Below are 21,448 nucleotides of genomic sequence, written 5' to 3' on the forward strand. Positions count from 1 at the left end.
GTGGGACTCGATCCCAGGACGCTGGGATCATGACCTGAGCCGAAGGCAGCTGCTTAACCAACTGAGCCACCCAGGCGTCCCTAATATATTTAGATATGTGAAAAAATCAATTAGTAATATTTTAATTGTACATAGGGGCAAATGCCAAGTTAAACAGTCCTAAAGCCAGACAGAATGATAGGCTATGACCCACTAAATTGATTCCATGTCCCCTCATAATAAGTACCAATCACCAGTTTGAAGAAGACTGCTGAGTGTCTTGTAATTTCCAACAGAAACTCATTCTACTTCAGGAGGGGAATAAATATAGTAGACTTTGATCTCTCTACCAAATACTACTTGTGTATTTCTGCTTTATTCTTCCCTCAGAAGACTGTGTTACTTGAACTGATGGGAGGTATTGCAAGAGAAGTGCTTCTCAGTTTCCCTTACTTTTAATCCATTCCTTCTACAGCCTGGGCACCCAGATAATTTCTTCATCCACTGAGCAAGAATTGATGAGTAATCTGCTCAAAGATGCAATATAGATATCTATAGCATTTGCCAGTACACGTCCATAAACTTCATTGAGCTTGTCTGCAGGAGAGGCAGCATCTTTTAGTCTCATCAGAAGGCATTCTGTTATGTTTTCTGACAACAGCCAATTTTCCAACTCCCCAACACCAGCAGGGTGTCCTACAATTCAATGCTGACATATCTACCTGCAGTTAGCATTACAGCTCACAAATTAAGACTCAGTTCCATTAGACTTTCCCCAACTTTAGATGCCAGTTGACTGTCCCAGGTTGTCACTGATGCTTTGACCAACTGACCACAAATTCAGAAGTTCTTACCCCCCGCCCCCCACCTTCAGGTTTGATACCTTACTTGATCTCCCAGAATGCTGAAAAGTTTTTTGCTTGTTATTACCAGTTTATTATAAAGGATAGAATTCCACAACAGCCAAATATTTGGAAGAGAGGCATAAGGCAAGTTTAGGAGGCAAGTGTATAGAGCTTCAATTCCCTCTCTCCAGGGAGGCCACCCTCCTAGCACCTTGAAGTATTCACTAACTCAGAATCTCTCCAAACCCTGTCATTCAGAATTATTTTTAATGAAAGTTTTGTTAGGTAGGCATGATTTATTAAATCCCTTGTCATTGGTTATTGAACCCAATCTTCAGCCTTCTCCCATCCCCAAAGGCCAGGGGTTGGAGCTGAAAGCTCTAACTCTCCAATCATGCTTAGTCTTCTGGTGACCATCCCCCATCCTGAAGCTATCTAGGGGACCCTAACTACCAGTCATCTCATTAGTATGTAACAATCACTCCAGGGATTCTAAAGGTTTTAGAAGATTTTTGCCAAAACCCAGGGACAAAGACCAAATATTTTTTTGTTACAGATTGATTTTTTTTTTTTTTTTTGCCTCAGGAAGATTTGTGGGCACCTGAGCTAATGTTGAGGTGGCAGAAGAGGAGCTGACTCCAGTAACTCATTTTCTCCCTATCTTTTACCCAGCTGCTTTGCACAAGGTTGAGGTAAAGTCAGAGAAGGAACTGAGCCAGAATTGGTTTAGTTCATCTTCATGTCTTTCTGATCAAAAACCCAAGTGTGCCTGGAACCCTTTGAAAGTGAAAAATATTCCTTCTGAAGGTAAAATTGAGAATGGTGAGGAAAAAAAAAATCATTAAGGGTGATAAGAAAGCACTAGGAAGTTTTGAAAAGAAACCTGCTCTAGTTTCCAGTCCTACAGTCCTGAAAGATTATGGAAATTTCAAATAATGTCCTTTGACTGCACAATTTAATAGTTCTAGTAGCCCTGTGTTTGAAACTATAAGGCAAGTACAGTGGTTAAAACATTTGTCTGAGTTCTTGACATTTCCCCCCTTTTAATGCATATTTTCTTTGTGCCTGTAATTCTATAATTAAAAAATGTTTTTATTATGACCTTTTGTTATATTCTTCTTTGCGTTATTCCTCCACTCACTTCCCCATTTCTGTTCTCTCTGGTTGCCATGAAATGAACTAAAGCTGCTTCTGAGTATATTCCTTAGTTTTGTATGTTTTAAAGCCTTTCCTTTCTGCCTCTCAAAATACGCATCATCTATAGTGAATAAAACATTAAGAACACCATGAGCCATGCCCCTCCACTATGTTTCCCCTCCAAAACTAGGTCTGTAGTCATGATACTCATTTTGATTTCTTAGGATTTTCATTCTAGTAGATTGATCTTTTTTTTTTTTTTTCTTATAGGGCTGCTTTAAAAAAGTGTTTTTAGCTTCATAGAAAAATTGAGCAGAAAGTACAAGGACTGCCCATATATCCCTGTCCCTGTGCCCATATAACCCTTCGACTCCCAGATCCCATAGTTATTAACATCTTGGATTAGTTGCTACATGTGTTACAGTTGATAAGACAGTATTGATAACTAAAGTCTATAGTTCACATAAGGATTTATTTGTACTATACATTCTCTGGTTTCTCAGGTATATCATATACCCATCATTACAGTATACAGAGCTTTTAAAAAAAAGATTCATCCGTCCATCCTAGGAAGAGAGAGAGAGAGAGTGGCCACAGTGGCAGGGAGAGGAGAGGGCAAGAGAATCCCAAGCAGACTCTGTGATGAGCATGGAGCCTAACCCAGGGCTTGGTCCCATGACCCTGAGATCATGACCTGAGATGAAACTAGAGTCAGGTGCCTAATGTGCAACCCAGGCGCCTCCAGAATTGTTTTACTATTTTCAAAATCCTTGGTGTTCCACCTATTCATCTTTTTTCCCCAAATACTGATCTTTTCACTTTGGCTTTTTTCATGTAGCAATATGCTTTTGTTTCCTCCTTGTCTTTTTATGACTTGATAGCTCATTTATTTGTTATTGCTAAATAACATTTCACTGAATGGATGTACCACAGTTGCAAAATCTTTGCAATCTAGTTTTCTTTAGCATAATCAAGAGCTTTATTATTCTGGATTATAATTACAACCTATTTATCTTGATGCCTGCAAAAAGGCCTTGATTTTTTCATAACTCAGAATTCTCCAAGAAACAAATGAGAACTATAAATGTATCACTGTACTTCATCTTTGTTCCCCATTTGGTCTCACTCGAGGAAAATTTATTTGAACATCAGCAATATCCTAGACATCCTATAGAATGCTCTGAATTATTAGCCAAGGATTTCATTGGAAAGTATTATACAAGGTAGAAAATACTCTCCCTTGGTTTTCCTTTGGTAATTTGTCATCTTATTAAGAAAACTGACAAATTGTAACAGGGTTTTTATATTTATCTCAGATATGTATATGTGTATCATATGCCTTCCTGCATTTGTTTACTTGATATCTTGGTCCATTTGGGCTGCTATAGTAAAATATCAGAGGCAGGTGGCTTTTAAACAATGGAAATTTATTTCTCATAGTTCTGGAGGATAGAAGTCCAAGATAAAGAGACCATGGTTGGATGGAGGCTCTTTTCTAGTTTATGAACTTCTTATCCTCGTGTGGTGGAAAAGGCAAGGGGACTCTGTAGAATCTCCTTATAAGACCGCTACTCCCATTCTTGACAGCTCTACCTCATGACTTTCCCACATAATCACTTCTCATAGCCCCCAGCTATTAGTGCTATCACCTTTGGGATTAGGATTTCAACATGAGACGGATAGGAACACAAACATTCAGACCATAGAATTTGGGGCATAGTCTCCCCATCAGCATAGCTGGATAAAATCCAGGTGAACCATGTGAGCTTGGCTGATTCTCTTCCCCTATTACCCTTCTGTGAAGCTCATTGGCAGGTGAGAAAAGTTGGGAACAATCCTGATGACTTAGTGGCAGTTTTGTCCCTGAGTAACCCAAATAGGGCTGATCCCAGCCAGTTCTGAATGAACATGGGAAGCACACTGTGGGGAGGGACATGGTGTAAGTTCTTAGAGGGCATTTTCTGTGTTTTCCATTTCACCGTCTCACCCCAGAATCAAGGGGAGTAAATTCTGCTGATGAAAACTCCATGCACATATTCAACTTTAGAATAGGACAGAATTTTTGGTGTAGTGTATATAAGAATGGATCTTACTTAAGGAGGATACTTATTCAAGGTGGCAAATTAGTGATGAGAAACCTCAGTTTAATCTCAATTCAGTGACGATTTATTTAGGACCCAATAGATGCTGGAAATTATGCAATAAGATAATAAGATGAATCCAAAATGGATTTCAGCCTCAAAGAGTGTGCAGTTTTAGAAGGACTGGTTGTTTCAGTATAAGTAGAGATCTGAGAAAAGTATCATTAGAGGTAAAAAAGCTGCTAGGAGATGTTAAAACTTCTGAATTGGGATATCTTATAGTATGAGTACCTTGAGGGGAGAACTGAATACTTCTAGAGCAAGGCATCTGAACACTTGGGTAGTGCCAACTGTACAGTGGTGGTGGCTATACCCTTCTTTGGAGTATGAGTGTTAAGCATTGTCTCTGTATTATTATTATTTTTTTTTTGTCTCTGTATTCTTAATTTTCCCATCCCATCAGGGTTTTCTCTTACTGGTTCTTTCCTCATGCCTCTAATGTCCTCTTTCTCTCTCTCTTTAATTTGGCTACCAAGAATTCAAGATTCAGTATGTGTTACTATATTGAATACATTTTTATATAGTTTGTTCCTACTTCTTAAAGGTATGTGAAGTAGTTTGTGTAACCCAATACTAAATTTGATTTAATGTATTTGAAGAAGTATCATGCTAAATTCTTGAGGCAGGAACGTGTCTCCTACTCACCATGTATCTAAAATAGCACCTGGGATGTAACTGGTGTCTCTATGTTGGAAAAAGATTTCAGGCCAGAAAACCCAGAGTTTATATCTATTAGCTCTGAAACCCAGAGTTTATATTATCTATTAGCTCAGTGGATATTTTGCCAAATCATTTTTAATATGTCTTCTCACTTAAAACATGGGATTAATAATTGTATTTCAAGGCTTTTTGTAAAAATCAGAGGAAATTATGAGAAAACGTTTAAAACTATGTAATGTATATTTTTATAACATATAATGTATTATTTGTTTCAGGGTACAGGTCTGTGATTCATCAGTCTCAAAAATTCACAGCACTCACCATATCTACCCCAGTGGCCATCCCCAGCCACCCTATCCCTCCTACATATCCTCTCCAGCAACCCTCAGTTTGTTTCTTGAAATTATGAGTCTCTTGCGGTTTGTCTCCCTCCCTGGTTTCCTCTTGGTTCATTTTTCCCTCCCTTCCTCTATGATCCTCTGTCTTGTTTCTCAAATTCCTTATATCAGCGAGATCATATAATTGTCTTTCTCTGATTGACTTATTTCACTTAGCATAATAGCCTCTAGGTCCATCCATGTCATTGCAAATGGCAAGATTTTTTGATGGCTGCATAGTATTCCATTGTATATACATACCACATCTTCTTTATCCATTCATCTGTTGATGGACATCTAGGCTCTTTCCATAGTTTAGCTATTGTGGACATTGTTGCTATAAACATTGGGGTGCATGTGCCCCGTTGGATCACTACATTTGTATCTTTAGGGTAAATACCTAGTAGTGCAATTGCTGGGTCATAGGGTAGCTCTATTATCAACTTTTTTGAGGAACCTCCATACTGTTTTCCAGAGTAGCTGCACTAGCTTGCATTCCCACCAACAGTGTAGGAGGGTTCCCCTTTCTCTGCATCCTCGCCAACACCTGTGGTTGTTCCCTGACTTGTTAATTTCAGACATTCTGACTGATATGTGGTGGTATCTCACTGTGGTTTTGATTTGCATTTCCCTGATGCCGATGTGGAGCATTTTTTCGTGTGTCTGTTGGCCATTTGGATGTCTTCTTTGCAGAAATGTCTGTTCCTGTCTTCTTCCCATTTCTTGATTGGATTATGTGTTCTTTGGGTGTTGAGTTTGATATGTTCTTTGTAGATTTTGGATACTAGCTCTTTATCTGATATGTCATTTGCAAATATCTTCTCCTATTTTGTCAGTTGGCAGACAGATCACTTTTGAGTGAAGTGGTCACCCAAAAGTAATGCAAGAGCAAAGGTGAGTTCGCATTATCAGTTTTTTTCCTTCATTTACTCCGCCCTGTGAAGTTCCATAATCTCTTTCACCAACCTATTCTGGGGTGTGGAAGGTGATGTTTCCTGGGACCAAAACATGGTATCCTATGTTACAGTGGAGCTATCCTAAGGTAGGGATACTCTAGCCATTCTTTGCATAGTACAAGAATAAATTTTGGCTTCCCTAGGACAGTGGTTGTCTTTTGATAACAATGGTTCTTGGGGATGGGGGGTGCTCTCATATCATTTAAGGGATCTTACCAGTTATAGCAAAGATGAGGCAGGTTAAGGGTGCTACTCAAACACCAGTACAGAATAATTTAGCTTATCCCAAACTCCCAGCCAGTTGTCATTCAGGTGGCATTGGATCATTGCTGTCTTATGGAATAAAAGCCCAGCAAGTACATTTCATAGGGCAATAAGGCACCTACAAGTGAGCAGGAGAGGGTATAATGTAAATTGCCAGATAAAATACAGCATGCTGATTAAATTTGAACTCCAGATAAACATTTTTAGTAGAATTATATCCCATATGTGTCCATTTAAATTGGGATTTCTGATAAATCATGAATTTTTTTTTAGCATCAGCATATCTCATGCAATATTAAGCCAAGAGGACTGAGTTAGATGGTAGGGGGTGGGGGTGGGGAGGTCACAGTCATGACAGAAGAAAATATAAGGAAAGGTAATTGACATGAAGAAACACCACCCCCAAGAAAAAGGAAACATAATTCTCACAATCACTATAAATGGAATGAAATTAGGCATAAGAGCAAAAATTATTATAATCCCCAAATGTTTTGTTTGTATTTTTAATCTCAAAACCCTAAAGCGTTTTTCTTAAGTACATTCACCATGAGTGCTTTAATTTAATTAAAAAGATTCCATGATTTATTTATTTATTCCAGAATTTCTTAGAAACATATTCTAATCCAGGTTTATCTATTTTGCCTTCCCTATGCTTCCTAAAATCTCTTCAAGCCATTTACTTGCAATGTCAAAAAAAAAAAAAAAAAAGTAAAGAAAGAAAAGAAAAAAGAGTTCTTTCAGCTCCAGAACCAAGCAAGTACTTCATCACTTAATGCAGTTCTCTCCCCAACTTCCAGAGGGAAATCTTGGCATCTTCAGTAGAAACACAGAGCGTGTCCCTGCTTGCTTTGCCCACCTCAGATTTGACTTTCCCCTAACTTATGCCCTTCTTCCTAGAAGTGGTTCATTGCCAAATTCTGCTTCATTACCAGATGTGAGTGTCTCCAGCGTGAGGCTCTGTTGAGTGTTTTCCCTCAGGTGAGAGGGTGGAATGCCTTACTTTCCTAGCTTGTGGGCAGACATGGCACCTGAGCAGCAACCCGAGGCTCGGCTGCCTGCGGCTCCAGTGGGAAAGGATCAATCTAGCATAGAAAAGCAGGCACAGATAGATAGCTAAACACTGTAGTACAATGATGGCATACATCTCCGAAATGAGAATCTTGAAAATCAATAAGAATTGAAATTGAAAAAGGAAGAATTGTAGCTGTCAACATGCAGGATGTCGGCAGAATACTTGAGTCCAGGTCCACGTTGGCTTGTCTGGTGCCCAGGAGAATCATCTGTTAAGAAAAGTTGTCTCTAGGGTGACCTTTCTCATGTCTCTTTGAAAAACATTGTGTCTCAGCCCAGGGACTGGACTCGTCTCCCAAGTCCTAATTGACCTATATATCATGTTGACACAAGTGTGAGGGGCATTCCCTCAGCCAGAGGGGGCATTTAGGGAGGGAGGAGAAGCCAAGGGTCAGAGGCTCATGCGGGAATGGAGAGGTCTGGATAGAATGAGGCACATTTCAAATTCATGTAAAGACTATAAACAAAAATGTATTGTCTGGAAGACTTGCTAAGAGTATAAATAGCCATCAGGCAAGGTGAGAAAAGGGTTTGTCAGAAAAAACACTGAGCATCAGAGCCCTTTCATGTCTTCCAGTTAGAAGATGAAATTCAAGGGGCGCCTGGGTGGCTCAGTGGGTTGAGGCCTCTGCCTTCGGCTTGGGTCATGATCTCGGTTGGTCCTGGGATCGAGCTCCGCATTGGGCTCTCTGCTCAGCAGGAAGCCTGCTTCCTTCTCTCTCTTTCTGCCTGCTCTCTGCCTACTTGTGATCTCTCTGTCAAATAAATAAATCTGAAAAAAAAGAAGATGAAATTCAAAATACACCATTTAAAATATTAAATAAAACCAGAATATGACTCTCTACTGTATTATATCCTTTTTGATGAATTTTTAATTTTTTAAAAAATTGTGTCAATTTTTATAGTAGCACAAACATTTCCTGATGCTCCACATTCTTGCCAAATCTTGGTAGTGTCTTAGTTACTGTACTGGGTTTGGGGTCTGGTTTTGCTTAATCATTGCAGTGGTTGAGCAGTGGTTTAGCATTGTGGATTTGATTTGTTTCCTTATGTCTGATGAGGTGACATGCATTTCTTTGTGTGTAGTCGCATTTGGATTATCTCCTTTCATGAGGAGTCACGTATTTTGCCCATTTTTAAACATTGGGTTCTTCATATTTACTGATTTATAGTTCTTTATATCTTCCAAACACCTTATCAGTTATATTGATTAAAAATCCCTCTTTCCTTTTTTCTCAATGATGTGTTTTGAAGAACAGTTCTTAATTTTAATATGGTCCAGTTTTTTTAATGGCTAATGTTTTCCGGATCCTGTTTGGATCGTTAGTTTTCTGCTCATCTTTTTTTTTAAAGAAAGATTACGTTACAGGATATTTCTTTGTGCATTGACTACTTTAAGATATAACTACTTAGCATATCTGTTCAAGAGAACAATTTGGCCTTTGCAGGGTAAGTCAAATAGCATAATTCAGACTAACATTATCAATTCCTTTACCAAACTGTGCCATGAAAACTTAGGTATTATCATTGGCCTGAAAATAGAGGGATGGAAGTCCCTACATATATTTTTTTATTAGCTCTCTTTTTAATCATTCAAATCCAGTGTTGCACCAGTAATCTATATTCTCAAAAATTTCACTTCTCAGACCTTAATGTGCCTTCAGATCAGCTGGAGATCTAGTGAAAATGTAGCTTCCGATTCAGTAGGTCTGAGGTGGGAGGAGACCCTGCATTTCTCCCAGGACAAGGCAGCTGATTAGAAAATCACACTTGGAGAGCAAGTTTCTCTAGCACAAGGCAGATTCTGCCACCATGAAGAATATGTAAAGAACATTATTTACGTACTATGTACATCAGTAGGATTTTAAATTGATCAAACTGCTCTTCCCCCCCCCCCCTCCAAGATGTCCTTGAACTAAACAGACCTCTATTCTCAATTTTTCTCAAATGTAAAGCAGAATATAAGCTGGTGATTGCTAAGACCGATTTAAAATATTGAAGGAGTTGGGAGGTCTAGATCAGCTTGTCCTGCTTATAACAGAGGGTTCTGAGGCCAAATCCCATAAAACGGAGCCAACCAGTTGGCCAGCACAGAGGAGTGTCTTCTCTGACTGAAAGAACTTTTTTGCTCTACAATTTCGATTAAAAGATTAATTTGAAATAAAGTTATATCCACCTCCTTTTTCTTTCTCATCCTAACACTTTACAGCATTCTACTCAGCTTCCCCCAGCCTGCTATGAAGGAGACTAATAGTGGCACTTGAAATTTTAGTATCTTGAGCAACACAGTACTACCTGAATATGATGCATTTGAGGGCTAGCTACTTTAAAAAAATGTTTACAGAGGAGAAAACTGGCAGACATTGTCTGGCCAGGTGATCAAGGTCCACAATGCCAGTGATAAGTCTTATCAGTAGCCTAGACCGCTGGATATGATGTAATGAGAAAGGCACTTGACTTCATAGTAAACCCATAACCCCAAGGTAATCATGAGAAAACCATCAGACAAGGCTGAACTGAGGGACGTTCTACAAAGTCTGGCCAATAATCCTCAAAAATGTGAAGGTTATTACAAAGACTAAAAAACTGCCACAGGCCAGAGGACATGAAGGGGACATTGCTGACTGAATGCAGTGTGGTTCCTGGTTCCCATCTTGGAACAGAAAGAGGACATAAATGGAGAAACTGGTGAAACCTGATTCAGGTCTAGAGTTTACTTAATAGTAATATATCGATGCTGGTTTCTGAGTTCAGACAAATATACCACTGTAATGTGCAAACATTAGGGGAACCTCAAATGGGTGGAGGATGTATGGGAACTCCCTGAACTAACGTTGTCATGTTTCTGTAAATCTAAAGTAATTCCCCAATACAGAACATATTAAAAATGGTATTGAAAGCAGGATTGAAGGAGAGCAACATTTAAGGAGCTACTGGAACATATTCTTCTTGAAAACGTAATTCGTGGACAAATTTCTTCCCTATAGTGTATGTGTGTGGCGGGGTAGGACGTTGTGCAGGAGTGTGTATTTTCCTAATGATCTACTGAGACAATAAATCAAAGATGACCTCTGGTTCAAAAGAAAACCAAAAGAACACCCCAGTGTCCAAGAAAAAGAGAAGAAGAAAAAGAGAGAAAGAGAGAAAGATAAAGTCCTTAGTCGTGAAAGTTAGCTTAGACGCTCAGCTGACATGTACCAAATTGCTCTGGAAGAAAGCAAAGTCTAGAGGAACTGTTGAAAAATCTTGTCAAGTGACTAATCCCAAGTTGGATCCCAATGGAGGAAATTGGAGAGATCCATTAGGCAGACGAGGCTGTCCATTTCCTCAGAATTATCGACCGTGGTGATGCCCTTGCTCTGTGCGCATGTGCCACTGGAGATGCTCCCCAGCCAGAATCGAGTTAAGTGGAAACATCACAATCAATAAAAGACACTCTATTTTCCATTTGCTCATTGTTTTTTAAGGGCTTATTTTGTAACAGCACAAGAAGGATTCAATTCAATATCAATTCACCTTCTGGGTGGGAGAGGACTCCAGATATTGACTTTTAGCGCCTGACAAAGTTTGTGACAAGGCTCAGTTTGCTAACATTCTGACCAAAGTGCAAACCTCAGCCACAGAGGAGCCAGGATAAGCAGATGTTGGGCACCGCTTCATGATACTGGAACCCCTTTCAATGCAGCAACAAAGACAACAAATGCCAACTGAGCACCTACTGGCTGCTCAGTCAGCCAGCCGGACACCTTTCATGGTTTTCAGTGAGTTTCCCAAGAGCTCTTCTGGTCTGGGTTTTGTTTTTACCAGATTAAATAGCTCAATTAGTAGTCTTCCAGGTGCTCATACCATTCTGTTTTTTTAATCCAGGGGTGAGTTAAATGATACTGTTTAAAGCAATGTTTGACCTTTACACTGACTTTATATATTTTTTTTTGAATTTTTGTTTTTGAGTTTGTAAGGGTGATGGTGGTGGTAGCAATGATGACATATTAGACTTCACTTAGAAATCTATTTCTTTCATATTCTTTACCTACTCTTGCTCCTGCCCCAAGTGAAAATTACTAGGATTAACCAAAGATGTAGTTCTGTGTGTATTTAATATATATAGCAAATATTTTCAAAGATGGCTGTGATCAACCCTCCCACTCATTTATGTATACATACCTCTGCAGCAGGGCTTGATGCTCTTCCCATGAGGAGGGGCAATCCATTTCTCCACCCCTGGAATCTGCCTGTGACTTGTTTGGCCAGTAGGGCATCAGCTAGTGTGATATGGGAGACTTGAAAATGGGTGGTTACTGGGGCTGCTGAAAATCCTGCCTTCACATGAATAAACCAGGGCTAGCCACCTGGAGAAGGAAGGCCACAAAGACAGAGACCCTGCCTGTCTCACTCATCCCAGTGAAGGCCCTAGGCATGGGAATGAGGGTCTCCTAGGCCACCTGACTTCAGCCAAGCCAACTCAGAGCAGCAGCACTGCCAAACTAATCCACAACAATGATAAAACGTTCTAAGCTATGTTTTGGGGTGGTTTGCTACATAGAAAAATCTAACTCCTATGTACATGCTCTTTGGTAGAATGGCTTATTTTTCTCATATAAGTTAAATCTTGAGAGTCTCAAATCCTAATTCAGAACAAATATCTTGTTCTCAGAATCTGCCTCTACCTGGGAGACAGAATTATTCCTGATAATTCTATACCACTATGTTAATACATGTGACACTTATGCCATACTTTATTAGATCTTTACTGTCCATGTCTGTTTCCCTCTCGCTAAGCTCTAAATGGAAAGGTTTGTACATCTTTGGGCATTTCCTGGTCTTCAGTATGGTAGACACTGGAATATTTGTTGAAAGTTCTAGGAAAATGTTTTCTTATTAACAAACATCTTTGTGTTGGGATCTTTGAAGCAGCCCAGTGTGTAAGGCTGCCCTGAGAAATAAGACAGGAGAAATGGAAAATATAGATTATCATTCCTATTACTGATAAAAACTAGATAGAAGATATCATTTATCTATAACCCAATGTGTTTTCCAATACTCAGTTCCAGAAGTAGGCAAATAGACCCGCTCTGATATAGGCTATGCTATACTAGACTCCATTTGAGTAGAGTCTGGGAAGACTCCCTTCCTGTCTGTCCCCTACTGAAGAGTTGACACCACTCTCTCCATGATCCCGTTTTACATATGTTGTGTCTTTTGGTGTTCATAGATCTTCCTGGCAGTCTTGATAAATTACCAGTGTATCTCCCCCCAATCCAAAATTGTAATTCCTTTGGCTCAAGGCAGGCATGTTAGTTATTTCTGTATCGTTTGTGCCTGGTGGAGTTCTAGGCACAGAGTACTTAACAGTTGTTGAAAGACTAAGCTCTGTAATTGTGTGATTCTGGAGATAGTTTGACATAACCTTTCTCAATTAATTGGCATTGAAATCATCACAATTATGACATGGCATTGGTCACATATGACACATGATAGTGTATGGACAAAAGGGGAAATGAAAGCTGTTTATGATGCTAATTTTAATAGGCATGTGCTCGCTTAAAGAAAACAATCAGAACTCACCAGAGTAATGAGGGATGATTTGCTGTTTGTGTTCTAAATTAACTACCCTTCTTATTTGCAGTGTGTTTTAGAGACTTAAAGATGGTGTGGCTATGACATGTTCTAAACACAGAATATGGTGTTAGCTGACCTTTTGTTCTTCGTATTTTCATTAACTTTTTAAAGACAAAACTGCCTTGGAAGATGTTTCTGTAAGGAAGATAGTCGTCTGATTTTAGTAGGGTATACAGTGCTTGATAAAAATACAGATTCTTTTTTTTTTTTTTTAAAGATTTTATTTATTTATTTATTTGACAGAGAGAAATCACAAGTAGATAGAGAGGCAGGCAGAGAGAGAGAGAGGGAAGCAGGCTCTCTGCTGAGCAGAGAGCCCGATGCGGGACCCGATCCCAGGACCCTGAGATCATGACCTGAGCCGAAGGCAGCGGCTTAAACCACTGAGCCACCCAGGCGCCCCGATAAAAATACAGATTCTTGATCCCCATCCTCAGCATCTTTTATTGAAGGGGTCTGGGTAGGGACTAGTGTTGGGTGTGTTGAATAGCTACCCAGGGACTCTGATTCAGGTAGCCCATTGGCCAACTTATGAGTAGGAGATCTTCTAACTGAACAGAGATCTGCTCAACTATCTCAAGCTCAAAGCCCATTTTTCTTTTGTAAGAATGGAGAGATCTGTATTCCTGGGAAGTCAGAGAAATGTCACACAAGCAGACATCTGAAAGGTCCAGCATCAGGGCAGCTCCGGGTGTACTGACTTGCCCACCCCCGCCACCACCAACAACCTCGTTTTCCTGTTTCCTCTGATTCCTCCTATCTGATCTTTTCTCACTCCCAACTGCTTGCCTTTCAGTCCTTAGGTCCTCAGGACTTGGGTGTGTCCTGCCACTCAGCATCCAAGCTCTTCTCCCTGTGTTTCTCACCACCACCTGTTCCCTTACCTGTGTCTTTTGTTTCAAATTCCCCAGAGGCAATTTGATCAGTGCAGTGTATCTTCTGGGGTCTTGATACCCAAATCAAAGGTTAGGAAAACCTCTGAGAAACATTCCTCACTGGACATCCACTCCTCATTCAGCACCAGGGGCGGGGTGGGGTGTTAGCAGTGGAAGGAAGGTTTTGTAGAAAATAGTGGCAGGGAGGCTGAGGGAACACTGAACAAAGTATGTTACTGGCACTCAAACCTTCTCACCATTTCAGTATCAGAATTTGTAACCAGTGATAAAATAGGGCACAAAATTGTCTCCACAAAAGACCTTTACCTTAAGGAATATTCGCCATAGAATAGAGAATATGTAACATTGCTGTGGAGTGTGATTGTTTAATTAATGTAAACACTCAAAGGGGGAGTTCTAAAATGTTTGGATATCAAGGAACTTTTGGAACCCAAAGGCCAGCAAATAGAAGATACTCAATTTGGATCAGACCTTCTTTTTCAATTGAGTAGAACTTCAGGTGCTCATTTTGTCTTCATAGTCCTGGGAATTAGTTGTATTAAACCCCGTCTTAGCTAGAGTTTTCCTATGTTGCTGTTAGGATGATTCTATTTACTTACCAGACTCAGTGGGAGTATGATTTACTTGATGGAAATTTACCTCAAGGTACTCATTTTTGCATGTTAGAACTAAAACAAAAACGAAAATCCCAAAACCCTCACACCCAGAACTGATTTCCTTGGTAAAATAGTAATTAAAGAGCTTGTGTGTGCACATCTCCCCCCCACCTCTACTCCCTCCCCCGTGTACATGTGTGTGTAGTTGTGTGTGTTTAATAAGAAAATGTAAAAAATCTGGAGTCAAAAACCAAATTATTTTCCTGAAACTTGTAACATGTCCCCAGATTAGAAAGATTTCATTTTGGACAATGCAATGAAACTTAAGTAATTATCCATGCTGTAAGTCTGTATGTTTGACAGACAATATTTTGTCTTCAAAAGCCTTCAAAATATTTTGATATGCAACCTTTCTTCTTTTCCTTTGTGTTGTCATACAACATACCAGCTGTCAGATGGAGGGAAGCAAGAAACTTTGGCATCACTATTCCTGCCACCTTCACCGTGGAGTCCCTATAAATAGCATAACAGGATAAACCAGCCTCAGAGGGAGAGCAGCAGGTGGCACTCCTTGTATCCAGAGCTGAAGGTGTAAATGAATTTCAGTGTCTTTTTGATATCCAAACAAAAATAAGATTGCAAAGAATGAAGCTTTTGTTAGGAGAGAGCCCAATATTTGAAGTAAATAATAATGATGATGATATTTTTCATTATCATGCAGCTTTCCCCTTTGAAAGAGTTTTCAAAGAAGAAAGCACCCTGTTTTCAGAACAGCCAATTTCCCTTCTTATCTCTCTAACGAGTCTCTATGAACTCCCTCTTTTAAGGAAGGGGAGGTGATACTGATCTGAACCAGGTGGTAGCTGGAAGGAATTAAGTCTGTTGTAGAAATGTTACCATAAAATACATTTGCTTTAATTACCAGGAAAGGAAACCACGGTGACCTTCATCTGCTATGTTCTTAGTTGTTGCCCTATTTCTCAGCTTTATTTTCGGTCCATTCCTTGCCATTTCAGATTGATCACTACTTTTATGGTCCGTCTTAAGTCCTAGCTCCTTTTCTCTGCCCTGATTGCTCTATATTAAAGAAACCTGCTCTTCTTGGACCACCTATAGCATGAACAGAAACACAGTTTGTCACATGGTTTCAGCATTTGTATTAGGATTCAGCTGTGTCTTATACCTCATGTTTTTAACCAGATTTTGAACTACTTGAGAAAATAGAAGGTGACTTCATCTCTCATGTACTCTTCATGATGTTTCATACATTCCTGCATCCAGAAGGGTCACATTCTACTTTATTCACAGTCAACCTACCTCAGGAATATCCAACCAGCACCAAAAGAGGGATGGGCAATGACGGAGGTTGTGGGCCCTCTGACCTTGTGCCATCTTTTTTTTTTTTTTTTTTAAAGATTTTATTTATTTATTTGACAGACAGAGATCAGAAGTAGGCAGAGAGACAGAGAGAGAGAGGAGGAAGCAGGCACCCCGCAGAGTAGAGAGCCTGATGCGGGGCTCACTCCCAGGACCCTGGGATCATGACCTGAGCCGAAGGCAGAGGCTTTAACCCACTGAGCCACCCAGGCACCCCTGACCTTGTGCCATCTTTTCTTCTGCTCTTATCTGGATCTTTTCAGGTTCCAGCTCTGGCTCTTCTCTCTCTCTGGTCCCACACTGAGAGGTTCAGTGACCTCTACGTGGTCAGCTCCATCTGTAGCTTTGTAAGCCCCTGACTCCTGGGTGCTCTGGGTGACTGTTCTGCCTTAGCCTCCCTGATCAGGAATGGACCACGGATGCTCAGTTGTAAATAATTTACCTTTTACCTTTCAGTTAACATCAAGCCAAACTTGTGTTAGGGCCACAGCTGTGCATAATGTGACCTAGGCTTTTTTCTCATTTCTGTCCCCTTTCCTCAAAAATTCTGGCCTTTCTGTCCCTTGAAGCTTCAGGACCCTTTCACTTCTCTTCTCTCTATCTGGAGGGCTTCCCTTCAGCTGACCACACATCTGGTTCCTGCGCATGTTCTCAGCACACCTTTCTTAAATTTGACACCTCCCCCATTCCTCTCTTAACCCATTTTCATTTCCTTCACAGCATACATCACCATCTACAGTTATTTATTTGTTAATGTATTTACCATATATCTTCTCCCATCAGGAGAATGCAAACTCCATGAAAGCAGGGGCTTAATCTTTTCTATCACCAAGAGGGCACTGAATTTAGAAAATGCTTAATATATGGATGAGTGCTTGCATGGATGTGGAAGGAGTGAGTACATAGAAAAACAAAGTTCTTTCAGAATGTCTGTACTCCCTATACCTGCTTTCACTTCAGGGACAATGCTCTCGCGTTCTCTCATTCTATATGGTTTGGTACCTAATTGAGAACTAAATTGTTAATGTCACAGATGCCACATTGTCTCAGTGAGCTGGAGATCTGTGCCATCCTTGATTAATTACCTGTTTTTCCTCACATTTGAATAGAGTGACACTAATTTTTAGTTGATCATCTGCTGAATCTACCACATGGATGAGATAGTGATGCCACCTCTGCTGGGTGGAGATAACACACCATCAACAGCTCCATCTGCTCAGACGTATTCATTGTTCAGAGGGGTCCTGCCCATTGGGTCTTGTTGGTATATATGCCAAAATAGGCAAATGGGAAGATGAGGTAATACTACTTACCAGCATTTCACAGACAGCAAACCAAGGTTCTGAGACTCAATCACAAAGCTGTTAAAAAAAAAAAAAAAAAAGTGAATAGATACGCTGGTTGTGAAATCCAATTGTATATGATTTCCTCTGTATCACTGTCTTTCCCTTGGTCCTCTGCATTTTTCCAGCATCTTCTGTTCCTTATAATCACAGTTGTATCTGAGTGAAAGTTACATAAATGACAGAAGGTGGCCTCCAGTGGTGACAGAAACCATGGGGTCCTTTGTGAATTCCCTTAAAACACGTGTCCCAGGGAGAAGCTGGAGGTGGTCTTAATAGTCTAGGGTGGGGTCTGCTAACTTTTGGTAAAGAGCCATATGGGAATTTTAGACTTTGAAGGCTAAGAGGCAAGATCAAGGATGTTACATAATATTTATATGACAAGAGATGAGATGAATTTATACACTTTTTTACCCAACAATTTAAAAATGTAAATCCTTAGCTACAGACCATACAGAAATAGCCCAGCTGGGCCTGAGCACTGTGGTTTGATGACTTCTACTCCGGAGAAAAAACAGAAATATTAACCCAGGACTCTTAAACAAATACCATGTTGAATATATACATACATATTATATATATACACGATATATACTTAATATGTATAAATATCTTACACACATTGACCTTGCCTTTGGCCACAAACTTTGCTCTTTTTCAGGGTGTGCACACTTTCACATTTATGTCCTGGCAGCCCCTTCTGAATTCTGTAACATCTGTGGAAAGTTGGAAGGGACCATACCTTCTAACTTGGCCACAGGAGATGTATTTTCTTACTGGAAACCTCCTCAGGTGGGGACATGAGCCTTGTTACAGTCTTTGCTATCTGGCTACACTTTTCTTTCTCACTTCCTCTCTTTAGAGTTACCACAGCAGCCTTTCTGCTCATTCAGTTCTCTGGAACACACCACTTAACCAAACCCTCATTAGACTTGATTGCTAGATTTTCGGTAAACAATAAAACTTACTTTTGAGCATTGCTGTACTGGTGAGACTACTATGGTAGATGGAATCAGGCCTATTTAGAGCTCTGTTTCCCTACATGTTTGGGTGAAGGGCTTCATTTTTAACTGAAAGGGGTAGTAGTTATGGAACTTGAAGAACTTCTAACTATTTGAAACTGGGTCATGCCTTAGACTATATTTTGACTATAACACATTGGCTTTCTTCTATGGAAAGTTCTTCCCAGTTGTTTTTAATAGGACTTTAAATATCATCCAGAGTTGGAGGCAAAGCCCTAAGGTAGGGTCTTCCCACATAAAGTCAGAACAGAGCTTTATCCCCAAGTACAGTAGACTCTTGAACAACACAGGGATTGGGGAACACCAATTTCCCCCCACACACAGACAAGATTTCACTAACTTTTGACTCTCTGCAACCTAATGACTAATAACCTACTGTTGACCAGAATCCTTATTGACAAACCATAGACTAATACATATTTTCTATGTTATATGTATTGTATACTGTATTTTTATAATAAAGTAAGCTAGAGAAAAGAAAATGTTAAGAATAAGGAAAAGAAAATACATGTATAGTACTGCGTGGCATTTATCAAAAACATCCACATAAAAGTGGGCCTATGCAGTTTAAAACATGTTGTTCAAAGGTCCACTGAACTCCATCTTCCTGCCTCCTCATCAGTACGTGGATGGCTACACTTCCTGGTACCTTGCAGTTAGCTATGGTCTGTGGCTTGCTTTGGATGATAAAATTTGAGAGGAAGTAGCATGTGTCTCTTCTAGGCAGAAATATTAAAGTGCCAGAGCAAGAGACGAGAGCTCCTTTTTTCCTAGCCACAGGGAACATGGAAGCCCAGTGAAGACGGATTTGCCATCAGTCTGGGGCCTCCAAGAAAAGTCCGCCCTGAAGCTGTACAGAGCATGAAGTTGCAGTGAGAAATAGGCCTTTGTGGTTTTAAGTCACCGAGATTCAGGGTTTTATTGTTATTTCAGCAAAACTCAGCCCATCCTGACTGCTATCACAGTCCAAATGCTAGTCTAGTCCAAATGCATGAGAATAGAGTGAGAAGAAAAATAATGCTGCTTGTTTGTTAGAATTATTAATAGTGGTTTCCAATTAGACTATTTCTAGATACAATTGTCCTGTGCGCCGTGCTTGTTGAGCTGTAGCTATAGGAAGTTGTGTGCCTTTGAGTATGGATCCAAAGACCAAACCTCTACCACAGAAGGGGAAATGGTGCTTGAGTTGAAGGCAAAATCCAGATAATGGGGTGAATGCCATCGCATTTTGCTTTGCAAACATTTATGGAGCACCACTGTATACAAGACACTGTTAGGACCTCAGACTATTTTATCAGACAGTTTCTGAAGAACTGCAAGTATTTTCTTTGATTTCTTGTTTTCCTTGTGGTCAAGCAATTAGTTAGGAGGACACCTAATTAGCAGCTATTGTACCTCTATGCAGACAATTTACAAGTCTATTCTCCAAAAGGGGAAATGTTAATGAGAAGAGAATCCTGTGGCTAAACTCTTGGAGGGGATGACTGTCTGCCTTCATTGCATTCACTGGGCAGCTTGGTTCCTTCGGTGCTCTGTACTTGGTCAGCAGAAGCACCCAGCGACTCACGTGACACAAGGTTTATTTTGACCTCCTCAGATTGAAAATTTATTGCTAATTTAGTGGGCCATCTTGGCCAGCATGAGAAGGCAATGTGAAAAATCAAAACTGACAGCACATTTAAATCACACCCCTCACCCAGACTGGGCATCTATACATATCAGGGAACAATTTAAGTCCCCAGATGAAAAAGCAAGGGACACTATAATTGTCGGAGGATGTGTATTGAAGGTAGAACTTTGCAACTACTAAGGACCAAAGGTTGGGTAGTCCAAGTTTAGGTTGCTGGGGGAGAAATTTAGTCACTGACCAGTTAAGAAACCTGGAGAAGCCACAAAATATGAGGGTAGACTTGCTCATTTTCATCCAGCACACACCTGTAGCTGTTATAGAATTTCCAATACTAAATGAGATTGCTAGGGAATCCTCTTTTTCTCCTCTTACTGAAAAATAATGAGATTTATTCAATAAGTATGTTTTTGCGAATCTCCATGAGACCCTCACTTTGTTAGTTGAGTAAGGAAATGCCAAGCTCATGAGCAAGTGATTTCTTCAACTCAAAGGTTGGTAGTATACCCTGCGACAGGGTCCCTTTTGCTTATAGGTCTTAAGTTATACTTTGTCAGTGTGCAAGATGGAAAAGAAGCTTGTGAACCCTGGATATTCCTGTTTGTGAGAGAGGGGGAGTAGACATATGGCAAAGGAGGCAAATGAGAGGCCATGTTGGCAGAACTTTGAGAATTTGCCTTTTCAGTCTAAAACCAATATGAGCCATGATATCGATAGTTTTGAGACAAGAGCAAATACTGGGTATTAAAAATGGGTGGTTCCTTTTTTTGTTAATTTAAAGGAGCAAGGAAGCCCCTGTTGCTTTATCAAAATGAGTTCCACAGTTAAGATGCTCAGAGGATTGAGTAAACACTCAATTTTGAGCAATCTTACTTCATCAGGTGGGATTATGGGAGATTTGCTTCCCCTACAAAGCTTTGGGTCTCTCCCTATAAGTGCTGCATAGTTCCGCCAGCGTTGTGACCGGTGAGGTTTTTTTTGGGGGGAGGGCGGGGGGGGTCTCAGGGTTCTGTATGAGATGTGGCATCAAATTCTCTGGACTTCAGATTCCTCTGTGGCTCCAAGAATTGGTTCATGTGGACTTCAGGCGGCTGTGCGCAGGTACAACTAAGCAGTATCTTGCTCGTCTACGCATCACATGCCTCTTGTTTCCGGGCTTCACTGACATCAGTGCCTAGGGGGACATGGGAGCTGCTTGGCAGGTTTGCAAGGGCATCCTGGAAGCCTGGGAATTAGTGACCCTTCAGGAAACCCTTGGCCAGTGGGAGGTGAGAGTTGAGGAATAAATGCCTTCTCCTCTCCCCCCTAGGTGGGCACTTCTAAGGCATATTTAACAAGGCTTCTCAGAAAGTCTCAAGGGATGTAGCATTGCAGCGTCTACAGTGATTGATAGCATGTCTTCGTATTGGCTTCCCCCCCCCCCATTCCTGTCTCAGTCCCCCAGCCCTTGCCTCCTGCCCAAGCATCCATTTGCCAAAGAAACCACCTACAAACAAAGTGTGTCTCAAGCTCTCTTCTGAGGAAGCCTGTCCTAAGAT

At 40.4% G+C, this 21,448-nt stretch overlaps 1 long non-coding RNA gene across 2 annotated transcripts in view; it reads left to right on the forward strand.

Annotated features, from left to right (window-relative positions):
* Positions 1–21,448, forward strand: part of LOC116599402 — a 313,606-nt gene that overhangs the window by 16,712 nt on the left and 275,446 nt on the right. Inside the window, exon 2 of one of the 2 annotated variants that reach the window (XR_004289355.1) lies at positions 1,410–1,516. The exons of the other annotated variant lie outside the window; for it this stretch is intronic. This is a non-coding gene — a long non-coding RNA (uncharacterized LOC116599402). The remainder of the gene's footprint in view (positions 1–1,409; positions 1,517–21,448) is intronic. 2 annotated transcript variants of the gene reach the window in all.

This window comes from Mustela erminea, chromosome 1 (genome assembly GCF_009829155.1).
Source record: "Mustela erminea isolate mMusErm1 chromosome 1, mMusErm1.Pri, whole genome shotgun sequence".
Classification (NCBI taxonomy): Eukaryota; Metazoa; Chordata; class Mammalia; order Carnivora; family Mustelidae; genus Mustela; species Mustela erminea.